The sequence below is a fragment of the Camelus bactrianus genome, chromosome 8, assembly GCF_048773025.1.
Source record: "Camelus bactrianus isolate YW-2024 breed Bactrian camel chromosome 8, ASM4877302v1, whole genome shotgun sequence".
In the NCBI taxonomy this organism is placed as follows: Eukaryota; Metazoa; Chordata; class Mammalia; order Artiodactyla; family Camelidae; genus Camelus; species Camelus bactrianus.
In genome coordinates, this window is record NC_133546.1 from 92,237,515 (window position 1) to 92,260,385 (window position 22,871).

General features: G+C 35.1%; 1 pseudogene; it reads left to right on the top strand.

Annotated features, from left to right (window-relative positions):
- The window catches only part of LOC141578436 (early endosome antigen 1-like), a 64,571-nt pseudogene that overhangs the window by 6,689 nt on the left and 35,011 nt on the right, over window positions 1-22,871 (top strand).

The following is a 22,871-nucleotide window of genomic DNA, read 5'->3' on the forward strand; positions in this document are numbered from 1 at the left end:
CAATAGGAGGTAATATTTATTGAATGAGTATTGAAGGTTTTAGGAAGATTAATTTATTGGTGTTGCATGTGATATATTAAAACCATAGGAGGGTATAAGCAGAGATCAGATGAGATTGATTTTAATATTTTAGGCACTAAGTAATTATGACTTGCATAAGGTTGATGTCAATGTGAGCAGGAAAAAAAGTGATGAATAGGGAAGAACGTTTGAAAAATATCTACTTCTCATACATCTATTTTGGGCCTACTCTGTGCTGTGGATGCACTGATGAGTAAAACAGACCTGAACCCCATGGAGCTTCATATCCAGGGGAGGACAGAGGAACTTTTAAAAGAATCACATTAAGTATATGGTCACATCCTCGGGTGAGTGTTAGGAAGGAAAAGCACAGGGAGCCCCAAAAGCTTACAGCAAGAGGGCCTTGATCTAAAGTAAGATATTAGGGAAGGTGTCCCAAATTAGTTACATAATTATTTGATGAAATTATTACTTATTTATTTTTGCAGATACTAACTACTACACATACATAAAATAGATAAACAGCAAGGTTCTATTGTATGGCACAGGGAACTATATCCAATAACTTGTAACAGCCTATGATGAAAAAGAATAAGATAGGAAAGAAAAGATATATATAACTGAATCACCGTGCTGTACACCAGAAATTAACACAGCATTGCAACCCGACTATACTTCAATTAAAAAAAATACGAAACTATAAAAAGTGGAATTTTTTTTCTCACTGTGTAGAATTTATCTTTAGTGTGTTAAGAGTGAAAAAGAGATTAAGATATAAAAGAACTAGGGCTAGAACTGTTTTCATATACTGATGGTCTTTCACTTGAGCTAAAGGGATAGTATAATTAGTGGTTAAGAACCTGAACTCTGGAGCCAGACTGCTTGGGGTGGCAACTGTACTCACTTACTAGCAGGGTAGCTCCGGGCAAGTTACTTCTCAGTTTCTCTTAAAATGGTAATAACAATAGTATCCTTCTCATAGAGTTGTGAGAATTAAATGAATTAATACATGTGAAGATCTTCAAATAGTAACTGGCACATAGTAAGTTTTCTATAAATGTTAGCTGTCGCTAATGTTGATTTTTTGTTATTACATATTCCAGATTTCTTCAGGGAACAGCTTTCTTATCACTCCCTTGTTATTATCATTTATTTTTTAAAAATTCATGTTTATGTGTGTATGTGAAGTTAGTCATTCATTATACTGTTGAACATTTATTCTGTGCTAATTACTATGCTGGGCTGGGAGATTAAAAAGAACTTTTGAGTTTTAATGGGGAAGACATAAATAATTACAAAGCAATGTGATAAGTGTTAATAGATACACAGAGGAAGAGTGTGAACACAAAGAAAAAGCAACTAATTCCGTGGTGAAAGGTGGGGAGACAGGGAATGGAGATTGTTGAAGGTTTGCAGAAGCCAGAGGGACTCAGGCAAGGTGGAGCAAGAGAGAGAAGGCATTTTTAGAGATAAGGACCAGGCAGATGCCAAAGCACAGAGCAGCCTAGCACAGCATATGGGAATTTGTGGGTATTTCTGCATGTGGATGGGGACAGTTGTGAGATGAGATTGGACAGAATTTTGGACTTTATACAATAGATAATATGGAGCCATGGAAAGTTTCCAAATGATCTAATTTGTAATAAGGGAAACCCTTTAAAATATTTTTCCTAGGTAATCCTTATAAAAAGCAAATCAGGTGAATCAGTTTTCTGTCTAAAATCTATTGGTGACTACTCCGTGCCCACAGAAGATGTCCAGACTCTTTACCGATGACCCATGCAAGGCCCATACTGCTCTGGTTCCTTTACACTTTACAGGCTCATCTCCAACTACCTCTCTACGTGCACTGACCTTGCCATCTTCACTAATTGTGTGTCGCACAACTTTCCTGTTCTCTCATCCCCTCATCTCTATAGAACTCTTTATTCTGCTCAGAGTACCCTACCATCACTTGTCCACGTTGCTCAGTTTAGGTGATACTAGGAGTTATTTGCTTGCTTTTTTTCCCTTCTCCCAAAGCACCCCAGACTAATTAAGAGAATGGGCTTTTGAAATTAGACCGTCATTTAAGCCCTGGGCTCTTCCACTCATGAAGGTGAGATCTTGTGCAAAATTTCAAGCTCTCTGAGACGCAGTTGCTTTATCTGTAAATTGAGTGTAATATGTACCTTACAGTATTGGGGAAGGATTGAATGAAATAATGTTCACAGATCACTCACCACAGTTCCAGCATTCAGTAAACACTTAGTATGCAGTAGCTGTTACATTACAGAGTTCTGCAAAATTTATTACATTGTTTTTGTGATTTGTTTACCTGACTTCTTCCTTACTAGTTTGAGCTCCTTTAGGGTGGGAATTTTTGTTTTCTTTCTTGGTTTCTTTGTTTTCTTTCTTTCTTTCTCCATTAGTGTATTGTATTTTCAGTACTATATGTTGACTGCTTGGTGGCTGTGTAAAGAGGATGGCTCCATAAAGGGAGAGACCAACAACAGAAAGCAATAGTTATGTATTAGAATCCTTTGGAATCCCCCCAAAAAATGTTCTCAGGTACCTTCATTGAATCAGAATTTCTGGATCTCTGGTTGTCAGTCCAAGGGATGATGAAGACTTGAATTCAGGCAGCGGCTTTGGGGATAGGGAAAGAACAGATTGATTTTCAAGAAATTAAGAGAGAGAATTAATAGGACTTGTTGACTTGTGAATAGTTTTGGTGGAATGGACCAAGGTAAAGAATAGAAGAGGAGGAAGAACAGGTTTGGGGAGGAAAATGAGCGTGAACTAGAGGTGTGGACATCCCTATGGAGTGTTCACCAGGCAGGTGGAAATATAGGTCCAGCACTCAGGAGACAGGTGGAGTCAAGTATTAGATATGTGTGAATGTTGAAAGGTCAAGTCAAATAAGGACTAAGAAGTCCACTGAATGGAACAGTTTGGGCATGTCTAGTTTGGTTTCAGGAGAGTCATAGGGAAAAATGGTTGGCTGGGAAGTAAGGAAATAGAAACAGGGAGCACACACTATTATTCTTCCAAGATATATGGAGAAGAGAAAACTAAAATATTTAATATATAAATGTAATCTGTCATCCTTGGACAGCATCTAACAAATGCTTTTTATTTTTAAGGATTATAAACTTCATTTAATCAGTTTAAGTTGAAAGGATTTATTGTAAGGTTTCAAAGTGATCTAAGAACAAGAACTGCTGTACAGTTGAGTCTCTGGACAGTAGGACCTAGAATGGTGTCAGGGACAGAGGCGGCACTCTTTGTCTCTACAGTCTCATAGACCACTGGCCTTTTGTCTTTGCATCTCCGTGTCCATCCTCCTCACTGCTGCTTACTCAGTGTGCCCAAGACCCCAAATGGCCATCTGACCACATGATTCTACTTGCTTTTCACCTTAGCTTTGCATAGTCTGCTGGCCCAGTGTCTCAATTCCCAAATCCCAAGAGAAGAATCTGAAATGCCCTCCTCATCTTTTCTTTTTAGATCATGTGTAGGTCTCCGGTTGGCCAATAAAAAGTTGTTTTCTCTGGGTCATATGTCCACTGCTGGTTTGATCAACTGAGATTGGGAGTGGAGTGGGGTCATTTGATACTTAGGATTCCTTCTTTTAGGAATTGTGATACATGAAAGACATCTTTTACAGATCATTCTTCTAGAAATAAGCTTTACGGTGGCTCTGAAATAGTGATAATAGCTCTGATTAGGTTCATTTGATTCTAGCTAATTTTCTTACACTGTAGTGTTTTCTTCATACCTTCTGCATGCTCAGAGTCTATAGTCTTTTGAAAGTTCTGCTGGGTTATAATTTTGATTTGCTCAAGCCCCTCCTGTACTCTTACTTTACCTCATGACTGCACTGTGTTTCTATTTAGTACCAGTTTGTGTGGCTAGTTAGTCACTTCTTTTCATAGTTTGCAATTCAGAGGCCTAAGCATGGAGCTCAACAGTAGTTCATTCTTCACATTGGGGTTTGTTTTGCTACTGAACCATTTTATTGGTTGCTAGCTAGCTTGTAAATGGCTACTTTTGGGTCCAGGTGATCACATATGGTCAGTTGTCGATAGACATAGGGTCATACAACCTGGCTGTTTTGGATGAGGGGTCTCAACATGGGCTATGGTAGGGTATCTTACTTTAGGATGGATCCATGGCCATTGCATGCACTATGATTGATTGACATATTTCATACAATAACATGAATAACTTAGTTACATAGATATCTGGTTAAGTGTTCCATGGGCCATAGCGGTAGCTGAAATTGAATAAAAACCACATTTTCTTCATCTCAATTTTTAATATCATGCTATGGCTAAGTTTTACGTAAGTAAAAAAGTTTTTCCAAAGTCTCAGTGATACTTTATTTGGACTTTATTAGCTAATTATCTAAATAATACTTGGAAAATGTTTTAAGAATTCCTGTCTTTATATAGTTCTATGCCAAAATAGACTGTAGTGAGGAATGGATTAAGAGGTAAATCATATAAGTTAGCTCTCTGATAAGGAAGTATGGATTTATTTTGTTTGGCAAGACATTTTTCTGATATAACTTTATTGTATCTGTTTTCAACTTCTAAATATTTTAAGCAATGATAAATATTTAAAAATAATAAAAGAATATATTTCTGGTTATGAAAATAAATCATGTACATCATGGAAATCTGAAAAGTTCAGAACAGGAAAATTGAGAAGAAACATAGGGCTTGTAGCATAGGGGGTAGTTTAACACTTTGGAATCAAGTAGAATCCCAGCTCTGTGCATTATTATATCTGTAATCTTAGCTAACAGTTTATGTTAATCTTAGCTTAACAACTTTAAACTTAGTTTTCCCCCTTGGCTAAATGGAAACAATCCCTTTGACTTTATTCAAAGAATTGTTTAATTCTTTGATTAAATAATATAATGTATATAAAGATCTTGATGTTGTACCTGTCATAGAGTTTGTATGTTAGCTATTATTATTGTTAACAGAAAGACATATTTCATTTAGCAGACTACACATAGATATTTCTTTAGTATAAAACTAAGGATTTTTTTTTAATTCTTTTTTTTTTATTGAAGTGTAGTTGATTTACAATGTTAGTTTCAGATGTATAGCAAAGTGATTCAGTTATACATGTACATACATATATTTTTTTCTAGATTCTTTTCCACTACAGCTCATTATAAGAAATTGAATATAGTTCTCTGTGCTATACAGTAGGTTCTTGTTTATTTTATGTATTGTAATGTATATTTATTAATTCCAAACTCCTCATCTATCCCCGCTCCTTCCCCCACTGGTAACCACAGTTTGTTTTCTAGGTCTGTGAGTCTAAAACTCAGGTTTCTAGTGTGCATGATTTTCAAAGTACAAATGATCTAGGAGAAGATATTCTGAGCTTTACAGTAAGATTCATGCCTAGGGTTATTCTGGTTTTGTTAAATTTTTGAGTATAAAGGCACCAGAGCAAGTAGAGAAATCACTGAATTTGGAATCAAAAAACTTGAGTTCAAGTTCTGAATTCTGCTATCAATGTCATCTTAGGCAAATCATGAACTTCTTTTGGCTTTACTTTCCTTGTCTGTCCAATGAGGGTACCATCTAGGTGATTTCTAAAGTGCTTTTCAGAGTGGAAAATATTAGTTGAAAATTATAAGTACCAGGATTTTGAGTCTGCAGATCATTTGCAACCCCAGAGTAGCATTTTAGGTGTTACTTAACAAATCCTGATCTCTTTTATCCTGTTTCCTAGCATCTTTGCTGAGAAGAAAGCAAGGATTCAGTGGTAAAATTTGATAGCTCATGCAAAGTGACTGTCACAGCACCTGCTACATAGTAGGCTCTAGAAGATAGTAGATCTCTTTTTCTACTGAGTTCCCTCCCCCACCCCCTTTCCCCAATATAAAGCACTTTATGGTTATCTCAAATGCAAGTAAGTTACGTTTGTTGTAGTGGATAGATTTCCCCTCTTCAGGATGGAAACATGTTCTCTTAGTTGCTTGGAATCATGGCTGCCTCACCAAAGTTTATGTCACCTTCCTGGAAGCAGCCTATACTTCATTACTGGTTAATGTAGGGCATACAAAGATTCATCCTCTTGCCTCGATTAGAGACTAATATGAAGGGTCATTCTAGCTTCATGACTCTTAGTCGGACTAACTGAGGCTGCCGTTCCAACTGTGTTATTTGTTCAATACTGTTCAGTTTCTCCCTTGGCCCAGTCATGCTCCCCATGTGCCTGCACATGTGTTCTTGAGAGCACTCCCCAATAAACGTTCTGCTTGCAGATTTTAGTCTCAGAATCTGTTTCCTTGGGAGCCTGAATTACGAGTCATCGGCTATTTGGATTGTCTTTCTCAGGGATTATTGTATCATAAAAGATGGTAATATTCAGGATGGATTTTAATTTTATGAATTTTGTTTGAAACTGATGTTTTACATATCTTTTATAAGAAGAATCCATAGCCAGTAGATTAGAATTTTTGTTAAAGATACTGGAGTATTACATGGTAGGTCTTCAAGCACATTCTGGGATTTTGAACATGGCCCACAGATAGTCTGTTCAGGAAATTTTATCATTAGCACCTTTCCCAGTTCCTTCAAGTGATTTTTAGACTTGAAGAATGAAAAGTGGCATCTTCTTAGAACTAGACTGTGAATTCTTATTTTGATGTATTTCTGCATCTGTCTATCCATATTTATTGAATCAAAACACCCTATACTCTAAACTTGCTTAAGATATGTAGATCAATTCTAACTGTGTTAGATATTTTATTATATGTTTGATATTTAAAAATTGTTAGATATTAACAACTTTTATTCTTTTACTTAATATCAAGTTCATTGTATGATGTCTATAAACCCAATTTAGTTACTAGTAGCTTGTCTATAATTAGTTTTGTGTAGTCTCAGTGACTTGGCTGCCTTTTTTTTTCTGATTTAACTGCTTTGAGAGGTAAATTACTTCATGTAACTATTAGTAACCAATAACTAAGTTTGAGTTTTGAAAGTATCCATAAAAAAGCTAAGCATATATAGAGACTGGGAATATATTTGACTTTATATCTGTGTGCATGCTTTTAAGTTAGCCAGGTTAGGGCCCACATGAATCATGGAATATGAATTTTGGAGGCAGAAGGAACCATGATCTTGTTCTGTCCCTGTAATGTGTCATTGAAGAAGCTGAGATTAGAAAGATAAAGTGTCTTGATGGATATCAGAGAGATGGCCAAGAAACATTTGAGATATCAGAGAGAATATTGAATTAGGACTTGGGAAACCTAAGTTTTAATTGCAACTCTCTCATTAATTAGATAGCATAGTGATGTCAGGTAAGCCAGTTATACCTTCTAGGGCTTCATTTCTTCATCTATGAAGTGTTACATTTAGAACATGATTTCTGAGATGTTTTCCAGGTTTTGAATTTTGAATCTAGGTCTTTTCTGAGAGAGGTGCACTTAATAATAATACATTTATCTACTATTTATAGTATATCGACCAAATGCCAGGCACTGACTAAAACAGTTTACACATACTGTTTCATTTAATCCTCACAACAATTCTGTGAGGCTGACATTAACAGTTTCATTTTACAAATGGGAATTTGGGTCTTAGGTTAAATAAATTTATAAAGCTTCTAAGTGGGTAAACTGGAAGTTGATTTCAGGTCTGTGTGACTCCAACCACTGTATTCTGAATCACTATTCCTAGATTTAGATGTACTTTTGTTTTTGGAACACTTGACAGGCCCTGCTGAAAATGAGAGCCAATTGCATTTAGATAAGTATATGCTTCTCGCCCCGTTCTCTGGCATAGTGTAGTGTGTCAGTAGGTTAGGCAGGAAAGACTTAGGATGCAGAAGTACATTGTGTGGTGGTGCTTGAGAAATTTTGGAGTGGGCTAGAATCAGGTACAACAGGGGGGATATAGCCTTTTAGAAGCCACTTAAAAGACAAATTGAATAGGGATGGTACTTAATTCAGCATTAATACTTTAATAACATAGATGGCTATTTGCATACTCACTGAAGTTGTAGATGGCTCTAAGTTAGGTGGAATTGCTCACATTTCAAAAAAATAGGAATTGTTTTCAGTTGAAAGCTGATATAAGTGAGTTAGGGTTGCATGTGGTATATTTTTAGGGAAGCTTACTATTGTATACGATTTTATGATGGATAGGAAAGCATCTGTAGAGTTATAATGGTAGGTCAAGGTCATCTTATGGAAAAGTCTGAGTAAGCCTTCTACATCAGGATTTGATATAGATTGGGATATATTGAGTTTTAAGAAGAAAGTGGAGAAATGAGAAGGAACTCAGGACAAAAAATAATTAGCAAAAATGAATTATGAGACAAGTTTACAGGTGTTAGAGTTATAATGGAGATTAGAATGAAGAATATTAGTGGCTATTTTCAAGATTGAAGAGAGAGCAAGCAGGAAAGGACAAGAGACAAATTTTATATGAAGTTTGAAGCTGACAGGAGTTAGGGATTAGGAGTACAGAAGCTATAATATGAAAAGTAGAAGGTCCTTCCCCAGTAATCTTTGCTGATGGTTTCTTGTGTATTTTTCCACAATTTTTATGCATATGTCCATTAACATTATACAGTATAATAATACTCTTCGTATGAGTTGAGTTCTTTTTTCCACTTAATACAATTTGGAGCTCTTTCAGTATTAGCATTTTCAGAATTGTGTCTTATATTATTTGTTTATTTTTAATAACTACATTATACTTCGTTATATGGATTATCAAAATTTAATTATTTCCCTATTGAAGGACATTTCATTTGTTTCTAATCTTGCTATTATAAACAACACTGCAGTGAACATGCCTGTACACATAGATAGGTCTCCCTTTAATGAATTTGTCCGCTGCATAATTTCCTAGCAGTGAGCCAGAGAGTATGTACATTTTTTGTATATAGTTACACTCCCACAAATAATGTATGAGAGTGATGGTTTTCCAATACCCTTTCTACCAATGAGTATTGTCAAAGATTAAAAAAAAAAACTTGGTTTTACTCAAATACCCTGAAAACCATATTGGCAGTTGTCATTTAGTCTTCTAATCTCTGGTTTAATTTAAAAAGTTAAAAAAGAAACAATGGAAGTAGAATAATGTAAATCTTGGAGTAGTTATATTAATTATTTTTAATGTTTGAAAACTATTGTGTGTAAATTAAACTCAGGTGGACACTTTTATTGTATCCTTACTAGGAATTGTGATGAATACTCACTGTGTATCGGGCTCCTGCCCTCAAAAAGGTTCCTTTTCTCTTTTGAGGAGAAGGTATGACATTATATCTACTGTATCTAATTGTATCTGTTGCTGCATGATAAACCATCCCCAAACTTTGGCTTTGGTTTAAAATCACTACCATTTTGTTTGCTTTAGATTCTGTAGATCAGCATTTTGGGCTAGGCTAAGCTGAGTGATTCTTCTGCTGGTCTCTCTTGGAGTTACTCATACAGCTGGAGATATCTGTGGTTTTGATTGGGATCATAGTCTACTGTGGCTTCACTCAGATTGCTGATTATATTCATTGAGCCACATATGTCCAAGGGTAGTATGGGCTTATATGGTGGCAGAAGAGTTTCCAGCAAGGAGTGAGCAAATCCCATTGTGCAAGCACTTCTCAGATCTTTGCTTTTATCTCATTTGCTACTCTGTCAATAGCCAAGGCAAGTCTGGCCAGCCCAGAGCCCATGTGGGAGAGGATTACACATAAAAATTACAAGGGCATTAAAACATAGGCACAGTTCATTGAGGGTCATTACTATAACAACCTACCAGCACTTTCTTCCTCCTTGTATTATGAGTAAGGGTTACAGGAGAAGTATAAATAAAAGATATAATAGTTTTAAGAACAGAAATATTTCTTATCTAAGGAAAGGTTGTATGATGTTACCAAAGTTGGAAAGACTGATTTCATCGACAGTTGCAAACTGTTGATTTTCTAGATTTTTAACTGACATTTTTCTGTATTAACTGACATTTTTCTGTAAAGAAGTTTTCAGTATCTTTCGGGGCTATTTGGTTGCTGTGAACTTCAGTGTATACTGGATGGGCAGGATAAACGCTTAATTCTTTTCCTTTAATTATGAATTTTCAGAGTAAGAGTTGATACACTACTCTAATAGTGATCAGTGAGGCTTGCTTATTTGTCTTTTGACTTTTTCTTTCTTCGAGAAAAGAGAACTCATGGATTTTTAACATATTTCACGAATTCATGGATTTATATATATTTAGTGGGTTTCAGTCATTTGAAGTCAGTGTGATTTTTTTTGATGTGCAGATTGTCCCAGCTGTGGCTAGTGGAAGTACCTTGAAGGTGACTTGTTATTTTGACTGGACCCTAACAGTGTTTGATAGTCTCTTTGCTTTGTGGCATAACAACATGTCCCAGGTTTATCTTATAAAATTTCTCCTCCAGGCTGGAATAATCCATTTCTCCAAAGAGTCCTGGCTCTTTTAAATGGAGAATGCTGTTTAGATAGCGCTGTCTGGACATTTAGAGTGCTCATTGCTTCTCTGTTTTCATTGCTTTTAAGCTTTCAAGATTAGAACTAGGTTATATATACACATATACATATTGATAGATTTGAAAAGCAAAACAAGAGTTCAAATTTAAGATTATAAAATGCTTTTTCCTTATTTGAGTTTATATTTTTAAATTTTATACTGAATATCTTGGTTCTTAACATTAACACAATTTTCATAAATATATACATAAAATAGCTTTAAAATAACAATGTTAATATTGTTAATAAGATTACTGAATATGAATTTTACTTTTTTTTTTAAAGCAATTCTGTTTATCTTTATACTATTGCTCACTAAGGCTATATAGTCAAAACACTGTTCTTAAAACACTTGAAATAATTATTTTCTTTGTGTGGCTATACCACTAGCTTGAGATTCAGTTAGGTTTAAAAGTTTTTAAAAAATTTAAAAATTGTGGCAACATAAAATTCAGCGTTTTTATTTTAAAGCATACAATTTAGTGGCATTATGTACATTCATATTGTTGTGCAACCATCACAGCTATTTCCAGAATTTTTTAAAATCATTACCAAACTGAAATTCTGTATTATTAAACAATAACTCCTTATTCCCCTTACCCCTGGCCTCTGGCAACCACTATTTTATTTTTTGTCTTTATGAATTTGATTATTCTAGGACCTCATATTAGTGGAGTCACATATATTGGTCATTTTGTGTCTGGCTTATATCATTTAGCTTAATACTTCCTAGGTATGTCCATGTTGTAGCATGATTAGAATTTCCTTCCTTTGAAAGGCTGAATAATAATCTATTGTATGTATATATCACATTTTGTTTATCCACATATCTATCAGTGGACATTTGGGTTGTTTCCACCTTTTTAGCTATTGTCAATAATGCTTCTATGAACAGTGATGTACAGATACCAATTTGTGTTTAGTTAGACTTTAGCTGAGGTTTTCAATAAATGAGGGTTATTAACTCAGCTAGAGAACATAGGAGGAAATGAACTTTTTCCCTAGGATGGTAGAACATTGAGATAAGTGGGTTTGATTTTGGATATGATTCATTTGAGGTGCTTTGGGAAATAAATTAGAAAGTAACTGGAATTGTGGTGTAGAGATAGAGTGCTAAATTAAGTCTTTTTTATAGTCTAGGTGAGAGATGATGACACCTTGAACTGAGTTAACGGCAAAGGAGATGGAGAAGGATAGATTCAAAATTAATGTAGATGATTGTCTATTCTACATTTTGAAATCCCAGTCTATCCCTTCCCACCCCCTACCCCCTTGGCAACCACAAGTTTGTATTCTATGTCTATGAGTCTGTTTCTGTTTTGTATTTATGATTTATTTGTTTGTTTGTTTTTAGGTTCCACATATAAGCGATCTCATATGGTATTTTTCTTTCTCTTTCTGGCTTACTTCACTTAGAATGAAATTCTCCAGGAGCATCCATGTTGCTGCAAATGGCGTTATGTTGTCGGTTTTTATGGCTGAATAGTATTCCATTGTATAAATATACCACCTCTTCTTTATCCAGTCATCTGTTGATGGACATTTAGGCTCTTTCCATGTCTTGGCTATTGTAAATAGTGCTACTATGAACATTGGGGTGCAGGTGTCATTTTGAAATAGGGTTCCTTCTGGATATATGCCCAGGAGCGGGATTCTTGGGTCATATGGTAAGTCTATTCCTAGTCTTTTGAGGAATCTCCATACTGTTTTCCACAGTGGCTGTACCAAACTGCATTCCCACCAGCCTCTCCAGCATTTGTCATTTGTGGATTTTTGAATGATGGCCATTCTGACTGGTGTGAGGTGATACCTCATTGTAGTTTTGATTTGCATTTCTCTGATAATTAGTTATATTGAGCATTTTTTCATGTACCTATTGATCATTTGTATTTATTCCTTGGAGAATTGCTTGTTTAGGTCTTCTGCCCATTTTTGGATTGGGTTGTTTGTTTTTTTCTTATTAACTCGTATGAGCTGCTTATATGTTCTGGAGATCAAGCCTTTGTCGGTTTCATTTGCAAAAATTTTCTCCCATTCCATAGGTTGTCTTTTTGTTTTACTTATGATTTCCTTTGCTGTGCAGAAGCTTGTAAGTTTAATTAGGTCCCATTTGTTTATTCTTCTATTTCTATTGCTTGGGTAGACTGTTCTAGGAGAACATTTTTGAGATGCATGTCAGATAATGTAGATGATTGAATTAACTTTGGATTGGATGTGACGTTTAAGGAAGAGAATAGTTAAGGGTAATGCTTTGGATTTAGGCAAGATGAGTATGTGATGTTTTTGTAATTTGAGATAGAGAATGCAGACAGGTAAAAGGTTTGTGGAAAAAGATAATGGATTTGGTTTTGAACAAAATGACTTAGGGGTGCTTCCAAGGCACTCTGGTAGAAATATTTAGCAGGACAGGAAAATATGAATTTGAAGTTCAGCAGAGATCTGGATTAGATTTAGCATTTTGTTTTTGTCTGCATTGGGGGTTATTAAAATTAAAGGAGTAAATGAGATCACTGAATAGTGTACAGTAAGCTAAGAGATTGAGCATGAAAACTCCCTGGGAAGCCCTGGAATGCTTTCCATGACATAAAAACAGTATCATTTGCAAATATACTTCTCAGTTCATCTGAATGTGATAAGGTCTTAGCTCTTAATAGTAGTAAAGAGGTAGTGAGGGCCCTAAGAAATCTTCGATTATTGTTTTTAGTGCAAGGATCAGGTAATGTATTTAAAGCACCCTTCTTAGGGTCTGCATATAGTAGGTGGCTTTTCACATTTTTTGAATTTGTGAAAATTTTCCTAATTGGTTTCTATGGTGGGCTGAGGGTGAAATAGTGTGACAAAATCAGTGCTGAAAGTTACATTTTATAAGAAATCCTAATAGATGTCTTTTAAGTCCCCAAGGTTTTGAGGTTATATGTCATTTAATTTCTAATACTTGTATCCTTTCCATTTTCAGAAATAATTTTGCTAAGCATAAGGTGTGTTTAGTAGCCTATAACAATTTTTTTCAAATATTTTTTTAAAAGTAATAATTCATTTTTTAGTCAAGTCACCTTTGTGTGTGTGTGTGTGTGTGTGGCAATTAATCTATTATTAACTCAGCTTTTGCCTGTTTGTCTTATTTCCAGTCTAGTTTCAGAGTGTTATGGGTTGTTTATTTGCTTAGTAAGCGTTTACTATGTCTCTTTTGTGTACAAAGATTAGTTATCCTTTTAGTTAGTTTTAGTGCTTTGAAGCTAGGTAGAATTTAAAGATGAGGTTCTTTATTTCAGTAGCAATTAGGTTGTGAAACTGAGTTATTTTTCCAGTGAAATTCTTGTTCTCTTCCTGCTTGATCTTCTCTGGAGTAGAGTCATAAATAGTGGTAGGGGTGGGGAGATTATGTTGAGTTTGAAAGCTCTGACTCAGTATATCACCAGATATTAGAAAAACTTCTGTTCTTCATCTATAAAATAGTTGTTTTTTTATATGCTACTAGGCGTTTGTTTTGATTCTGGTCTTCTTTGCTATCAGATTTTCAGTCACAATTAGAAGACTTAGTTATTGGTTGCTTTGGATTAGAGCAGTGCAGTTATCATTTTCACAAGTTGATTGTTTAGATCAACTGAAATAGATCAAATATGCATTTCAAAGAAATTTCATGTTGTTAAAACTTGTATGATAGTGATACTTCCTTTCAAGGTATTGCATACAGTAAACAATGATAACTTCCCCCCCTGTGAAGTACTGTTTTTTCTTCAAAAACTTGCATGTGATTCTTTGAAAGCAGTTTTTGCAGATATTAATACTACTTTATGTTGATCTTATAGTTGTTGGTAGTAGGAATGTATTTTTATATTATCAACAACCTAGGGTAGCCAAATATATAGCAGGCACCTGTTCTTATTTGGTTGAAGTAAATACTTTGAATACCATATACATTTTTTTCCTCATACGATATAAACTTTTTTCCTTATATTTTCAAATTTTGATCTGTTTGGTGGAGGCCGCTAAGGAATAATGATAGGTGTTGGATAAATATAATCATCTAGATCTTTTTGCAAGCCCCAATTTTTTTACATTTAAAAAAGTCTGAAAATTAGAATAATATGACCATGCTAATAAAAAATTTTTGGGAGGAGGTAGGTGGGTGATTAACAAAATCATTAACACAAATCTCATATTTCAATAACATAGGGAAAAAATAGTAACAACAACAAAAATAACCCTAGCGTAAAATGCCTCAATCTCCTATGACCTTTCGAACTCTGTTTATGTCTTTACATAATTGAAGTCATAATATATGCATATTTTGTACTTTTTACCTCTTGTACAAATTCAACATCATATCACATGTGTTGTAAATTTTCTCCACAACCTTCACTCTTGGCACTTTTAATTGTCAGGTTTGTTGAGTGTGTTTGTTACAATTTTGTTAACCTATTCTTTGTTTTGAAGATAGTCCACTTAAGATTTTATTATATAAGCTTGGGTGTGCAGCTTTATAATTTGACATATGTGTTTATTACAAAGTGGTCACCACCCCAGGTCTAGTTGCTGTCAATCACCATACAGTTGACCCTCTTTACCTATTTTCCCAACCTTCTTTACCTCTTGTAACTACTCATCTGTTCTCTGTATCTGAGTTTGTTTTTTTTAGGTTTCACATATGAGTGAAATCATGTAGTGTTTGTCTTTCTCCATCTGACTTATTTCATTTAGCATAGTCCATCATGCGCCAAGGTCCATCCATGTTATTGCAAATACTGCAGAATTTCATTTTTTATGGCTGACTAGTAGTCTAGTGTGTGTGTGTGTGTGTGTGTGTGTGTGTGTGTTTATCGCATCTTCTGTATCCATTCATCCATTGTTGGACACTTAGGTTGTTTTCATATCATGGCCATTGTAAGTAATGCTGTAATGAACATAGGGGTGCATATATCTTTATGAATTAGTGTTTCTGTATTTTTCAGATAAATACCCAGAAATGGAATAGCTGGGTCATATGGTAGTTCCATTCTTAATTTTTTGAGGACTCTCCATACTTTTTTTTCATAGTGGCTACACCAGTTTATAGTCAAATCACCAGTTTTCAGGGTTCCTTTTTCTCCACACCCTTTCCAACATTTGTTGTTTCTTGTCTTTTCTGACAGGTGTGAGGTGATATCTCATTATGGTTTTGATTTCCATTCATCTAATAATTAGTGATATTGAACATCTTTTCTTGTGCCTGTTGGCACATGTCTTTGGAAACATGTCTGTTCAGATCCTCTGCTCATTTTTTTAATTGAGTTGTTTTTTGGTTGTTGAGTTGTGAGTTCTTTGTATATTTGGATAATAACCCCTTATCGAGTATATAATTTGTAGATACATTCTTCCATTCAGTAGATTGCCTTTTTGTTTTGATGATAGTTTCCTTTGCTGTACAGAAGATTTTTAGTTTGATACAGTCCCATTTGTGTATTTTTGCTTTTATTTCCCTTACCTTTGGAGTCAGATCCACAGAAACTGATGTCAGTGAAGTTACTGCCCATGTTTTCTTCTAAAAATTTCATGGTTTCAGGTTTTACATTCAAATCTTTAATCCATTTTGAGTTGTTTCATTCTTTTGCACGTGGCTGTCCACATATGTGTGGGTTTACATTGCTGGGCTCTCAATTCTGTTTCATTGACATGTGTGTCTGTTTTTGTGCCAGTGCCACACTGTTTTGATTACTGTAGCTTCATAGTATTGTTTGAAATCAGGGAGCATGACACCTCCATTGTTTTCTTCTTAATATTATTTTGACTATTTGGGGTCTTTCATGGTTCCATACAAATTTTAGAATTATTCTAGTTCTGTGAAATATGCCGTTAGAACTTCAATAGGGATTGCATTGAATCTGTAGATTGCTGTGGGAAGTATGGACAATTTAAGAATATTAATTCTTCCTATCAGTGACTGTGGAATATCTTTCCATTTGTATCTTCCTCAGTTTCATTCATCATTGTCTTTTGGTTTTTCACTGTACAGGTCTTTTACCTCTTTGGTTAAATTTATTCTTAGTTATTTTATTCTTTTTGATGTAATTGTAACTGGGGTTGTTTTGTTAGTTTCTCTCTGTGATATTTGCTATTGGTGTAGAAATGCTACAGATTTCTGTATGTTGAGTTTATATCCTGTGACTTCACTGAATTCATTTATTAGTGCTAACTGTGTGTATGTGTGTGTAGTCTTTCTGGTCTTCTATATATAGTATCATGTCATCTGCAAAAATAGTGATGGTTTTACTTCTATTTTTCAGATTTGGATGCTTTTTTCTTTCCTTAATTTTTTATTAAATTAAATTAAATTTTATTTTATTTTACTTTGCCTACTTGCTTTGGCTAGGATTTCCAATGGTATGTTAAATAAAAGTGTCTATAGTGGGTATCCTTGTCTTATTTCCTGATCTTAGAGGAAATGCTTTCAGCTTTTCACTGTTGAGTGTGATATTAGCTGTGGATCTGTCCTATATGGCCTTTATTTTGTTGAGGTACATTTCCTCTATACCTACTTTGTTGAGAGTTTTTGTCATAGATGGATGTTGAATTTTGTCAAATGCTTTTTCTGCATCTATTGAGATAACAGTATAATTTTTATCCTTCATTTTGTTAATATGTATCATGTTGATTGCTTTGTGGATGTTGAATGATCTTTGCATCTTGGAATAAATCCTACTTGATTATAGTGCATGCTCCTTTTAATGTATTGTTAGATTCAGTTTGCTAATATTTTGTTGAAGATTTTTGCATCTATGTTCATCAAAGAAATTGGCCTGTAATTTTCTTTTTTGTCTGATTTAGGTATCAGGTTAATGCTAGCTTCAGTGGGGGTGTGACCATTGGCGCTAACAGGTTGGATGGAGAATTCCAAAATGGTGCCAGCCAGCACTGGTATTAGCAAAGTAGCCTGAGATCACATAAATGGCTCCTGCCAGTGACTCAGTCCCTGGGGGTGTGCCAACTGGTTCCTGCCCCTCCAGCAGATGCTTCAAGGCTAGTAGGTGAGTCCCCTTTACCCATTGTTCATGCACTTTACAGCTTGGTGTTTTTGCACTGGTTTTCAGGTCAAATGAGTCTTTGTGCAAGTCCTTTAAGAGCAGATTTTCTATTCCCTATAGTTTTCTAGTTTTCCCAGGCATATTCCCCATTGGTTTTCAAACCCAGATGTTTTGGTTCTCATCTCTCGTGCAGGGTGTAGGCATTGGGGTGCTTAATGTGATGCTTAAATCCCTTGCTTCTCAGGGGAAAGATCTATTCCTTTGTGATCCCTCCCAATTGTGGCTTGCTGTAGTTTTGGTTTTGTGACTGCCTCTCCTATCCATCTCATTGCTGTCCTTTTACCCTTTGCTGTGGAGGTTCTGTTCATTCAGTTTCCAGGTCCCTTTCTGGGAGAACTATTCCATAGGTAAGTGTATATTTGTTGTGTCTGTGGGTGGAGGTTCATTCAGGATCTTTTTACACCATCATCTTGAACCCTCCAAACTGTCTCTGACAATGGAATATTAAGTATTGGAGATAGATTGGTAATGGTTAGTATGGTGGTAGATGGATGGGTGACTAGATAATGTGTGTTGTGTTGATCTTTTTAGCTCCCCTCAAATAATTGTAGTTTAGTTGGTGTAGTAGAGATCAATGCAAGAGGAATTAAAATTTTAGCATTTTGGTTCTGCTTCCTTTTTTTTTTTTAACAGTACAATTTTGAGAAATCTTTTAGCTGCTTTGTGATGTCTATTTTCTCTCTTTTCTTATCTATAGAGATAACATTATCCCTGCCTCTCTCAGAGATGTCATTGTGATTAAATAAGATATTCTGTGAAAGTGAGATGAGGATGATAAAGCACTATATACAAAAATAAACTTTATTAGTTTCAAAAAAACTAAAACTGAGAGAATCCAGGTAGAGATCTTGATAAAATATTAGGTACAGTTGGTCTCCAGTAAAGGATAGCTTCTACTACTGTTTGTTATTATTGAGAGGATGTCTACTTTTATGTATAAGGCTAGCCTTGATTACTGTTTAGGTTATTAAATAGTTTATGAATATATTGTTAATATTTAATTTGATTTTCCCCCTTCTGCTTGTGTTTCAGACTCCTGGGAGAGTTGGCTCTCAAGGTTCTGATTTAGATTCATCAGCAGCTCCTGTAAACACTGTGGATGTCACTAATGAAAGCTCTTCAGAGGTATGAAAATAAAATTTTACAATAAAATTCAATATTTAAGGAAAAATAGCAAATATTTCAAGTAACAACTGGTAATTTAAACATTTGTAGAAAAAGTTCTCAGAAATCTTTCTTACAAATTGAAAAGCACCTTTTGAATCATATTTATGGATAGCTATTTGTGCTTAGTTGAGACTGAGAAAGTGTATATTAAGACCGAAAAATAGTAGTACCAATTTGTCTTTAATGTTAATGTCATCTCAACTTAATGAAGATTTTTAAATCTGTGAAGAATTACAGTTGATTAGTATCTAATTATGTTTGTACTGTCATGAACTACTAAGCTAATGAAAGATTAGATTAGCTATAAAGTTTATACATTATTTGTTGTCTTCATTTATGACTTTGTAAGAACTTTTATCTTTGATAACTTATTGAAAATTAATGGATAAAGTAAATAAGTCTAAAAAAACCCTCATTTTTCCAAAAGTCAGCCTTAGTAGTTGCTTTATTGTTATTATTAGTTTTAACAAACAATATATGATCATCACAGAAAAAGGAGGTAAGATGAGAGAAGAACATAAAAACCACCCATAATACTGCCCCTAAGAGATTGATACACTTGTGTTTCTGCTCTGACAGTTTTTGTCAGTTGTCCCTTTCTGAATCTAACTGTACTATCTACCCAGTCCCCTTTTCTCTACTCTTCCCCACCTCTTGGTTGGTGAGTCTATTTTTGTGTTTGTTTCTGGGTATGTCTCTATCCATTCATCTTTCTGTTTTGTCTCTTTCTGGCCATCTGTCTTCATGTATATGTGTATTAACTGTAATATGATCTAACAAGACTGTGAAAGTGAGAAGGAAAGTATCAGTTGAACTTTATATTATGAGCAAGTTTAAGGAAATACATTCAAGGAAAACATTCCAAACTGTGTTCATGATGTGATGAGCTCAGAGTGCTCAGTTGTAACCCTGGAAAGGAGTTTAGTAGTAATTGCTGACCTCATTCAGACCAAAAACAACAAAGAATCTCCAAAAGGTAGTGAGCAGTGGCTGGTAATCCTGCTGTGCTTTCTTATCAGGGTCCCTTTTCTGTTGTCTGTGATAGCTGTACTCTCTCTGTTATCCTTAAATCTTCTGTGTGTCTTACCTTATTCTCACCTTCCTTTGGTCACTCTCAACATCATTGAGAAAATAGGAACCATTAGATGAATGTGCTCATTTTGTCACTAAAAGCTATACTTGCACCTCTGTTCTTTTTCTTACTTTTGTATGTGAAAGACAGGTCTCTTTTGCTATCAGACTTCAGTCATTTTGCTTTTGCTCTGGATTCCATTCTCTCTCATATTCTCAGCTTATCATCTTTCCCTCCTACGATTTTGATTTTTACCCATGCCACAAATTATTCCCATCAGCGTATAAATACTGCTTTAGAGGTGCCATTAACCTGAGACTCCCTTAAATTAAGTTTGGTGCTTGAAATTCTTCAGATTACTCACTAGCGTAAAATCCAACTACCCACCCAAGGGTTATTGGTGATTATGAATTCTCAGGAGATGTTGTTTTTTCCGTTAGCCCATGCTAAGGTACAGACTTGTTTAAGATGTTGGTCGATGTCTCTCCCCCTCCCTCAGTCTCTTTTTTTCTTAATCTTTCTCTCAGGTTATTTCCCTTTTACTCTGAAGTTGGCTTCCCACTTTGAACAAACTCTAGGTTTTAACATTGTTCCTTTAGCAGCCATCTAAATGAAATTTGAAATATGGCTTCCAGGATTTTAAAGAAATAGAAATAAAGCAATACCTTGCTTTAGTGCTCATTTTTCTCACATTTTATATATTATTACGTATAATAATATATATAACAGTATCTTAGTATAGGCTATTATAACAAAAGCACTGAGTAGCTTAAACAATAAACATTTATTTCTCACAGTTCTAGAGACTGGGATGTTCAAGATCAAAGATCGGCAGATTCTTTGTCTGATGGAGGCTTGCTTCTTGGTTTATAGATGGCTGTCCTCACATGGTAGAAGGGGTTTGAGAGCTCTCTGGGGTCTCTTTTATAAGGGTACTAATCTTACTCATGATGGCTCTACTCTAATGACTGAATTATCTCCCAAAGATCCCATCTCCTAGTACCATCGCATTGGGGATTAAGATTTCAACAAATGAATTTTGAGGGTAGATAAACATTCAGTCTATAACAAATATATAATACATATAATATATAATGTAATAAGTGATTTTTTATGTCAGTTGTTCTTGTCAGGGTAGTTGTTCAGACTATTTATTATATCACATTGCAGAAGCAAATGTCTTTATTTACTCTTTAACCCTTTCCAGTCTGGTTTCCATCCTTAGTATTCACTGAAAGCACTCACTAATGACCACCATATTACCAAATCCAATCTTCGTTTTTCTGCTCCTTTGGCTAGGGAGAGCAGCCTTTTCTTGTGGTGCTGTCCACTGGTAAGTGGTAAGGGTCCACTGAAGTTTCGAGGTTGCCGGCTTCTCTAGCACCTAGTTTAGAATATATGATGCAAAAAGAAAATGCAGAGTACTCACCACTGTCTCAGTCCTTGGCTTCTGAGCTCCTTAGCTGGTCTGTGTTTCTCTCTTTATCTGTCAAAATTGTCTTATGTTTGTTTTATATATAATGCCTAGGGATTTTAGCTGTGTTTAGCTGGAAGAATAAAGAAGGGTATCTATTCCATTTTATCTGGAACTGGAAATCTGACCACTTAAAAAACTGAATTATCTTTTTATTAATGAATTGTAAGATGACTTTATCTATTCTGAGTACAAGTCCTTTGTCAGTGTTTTGATTGCCTCCTATTCACCCCATTGCTAAGGGAAGCCCCTCCCTAGACTTATGGGGATGGCTCAACACATAATTAACCTGACACTCGATAAGTGAGATCAACAGCAGTTTATTATTCACATATACTCACAGCCCAGGTGAGGAGGACACTGTGTGCCAAGTAGGGCCACACAAGGATTGCACTTGGGGAAGAAACGAACACTCAGAGGCTGTGAGAAGCAGTCATTATAGTATCAGGAAGGTGAGGTGTCTGCTTCCTACAGGAGATGTGATTGGCTTGTTTGAATAATTCCAGGGACTGGTAGGAAACTGAAACCTGCTGCTCAGGCTTAAGCAGGCCCTGTGCCTGCTCCCAGTGAAGAGGAGGGTTTTTGGGCTAGAGGACCTTATCTGCTGGAGCAGAGTAAGGAGGGGAGCTTGTAGTTAGATCATTGAAGCTCTTCCAGTTTCACCAGTTGTCAAGGCAGCATATAATATTGGGCCTTAATTTTAGGCCTTATACCACAATCAGAAATATGTGTTGTGTATATTTTTTTTACAATCTGGCTTGTTTTTCATTTTGTTAATGATGTCTTTCAAAGGGAAGAAGATTTAAATTTTGGTGAAGTGCAGTTTGTCATCCTTTTCTTTTATGGTTAGTGCTTTTTGGGTTCTGCAAAATTTTTTGCCTACCCCAAGACTGCAAAACTTTCTCCTGATTAAAAAAATAAAACCCAAGCTACAAGGATACAGTGTACAACACAGGGAATGTAGCTAATATTTTATAGTAACTATAAATGGAGTATAACCTTTAAAAATTGTGAATCATACTGTACACCTGTAACATATAATATTGTACATCAACTATATTTCAGAAAAAAAGACTGAAGGATGAAAAAATCATTTTAGCATTTACATTTAAGTCTGTGGTTTCTTTTAAATTCTTATGTATGGTATGAGGTACTGGTTGAGTTTCATTTTTTCCATGTGAATATGGAAATCACATTTCCCCCCATATGCCTGTCAGGACCATTTGTTGAAAATGTTACCTTTCCCCATGGCATTAAATTTTTACTTTTGTGGGAAATCAGTCAACCTTATATATGTGGTTTTTTTTTTTCTTTAATGTTCTTTGATCCAGGCATAATGAACTCCTAATTTTAAGGTGTTCCAAGTTTTTTCTTATCTTTGGACTTTTGAATATGCTGATCTCTATGCCTTACTTGTTCTTGGCTTTTCATTTTTGTTGGTTAACATCTGGTTATCCTTCAAGTCTCATCGCAGATAATTACTTTTTTTCAGTAAACTTTCCTTGGCTCACATGTAGGATGGAGACTTCTTCCATGTTCTTCTATGGAAAAGTATTCCTTATCCTT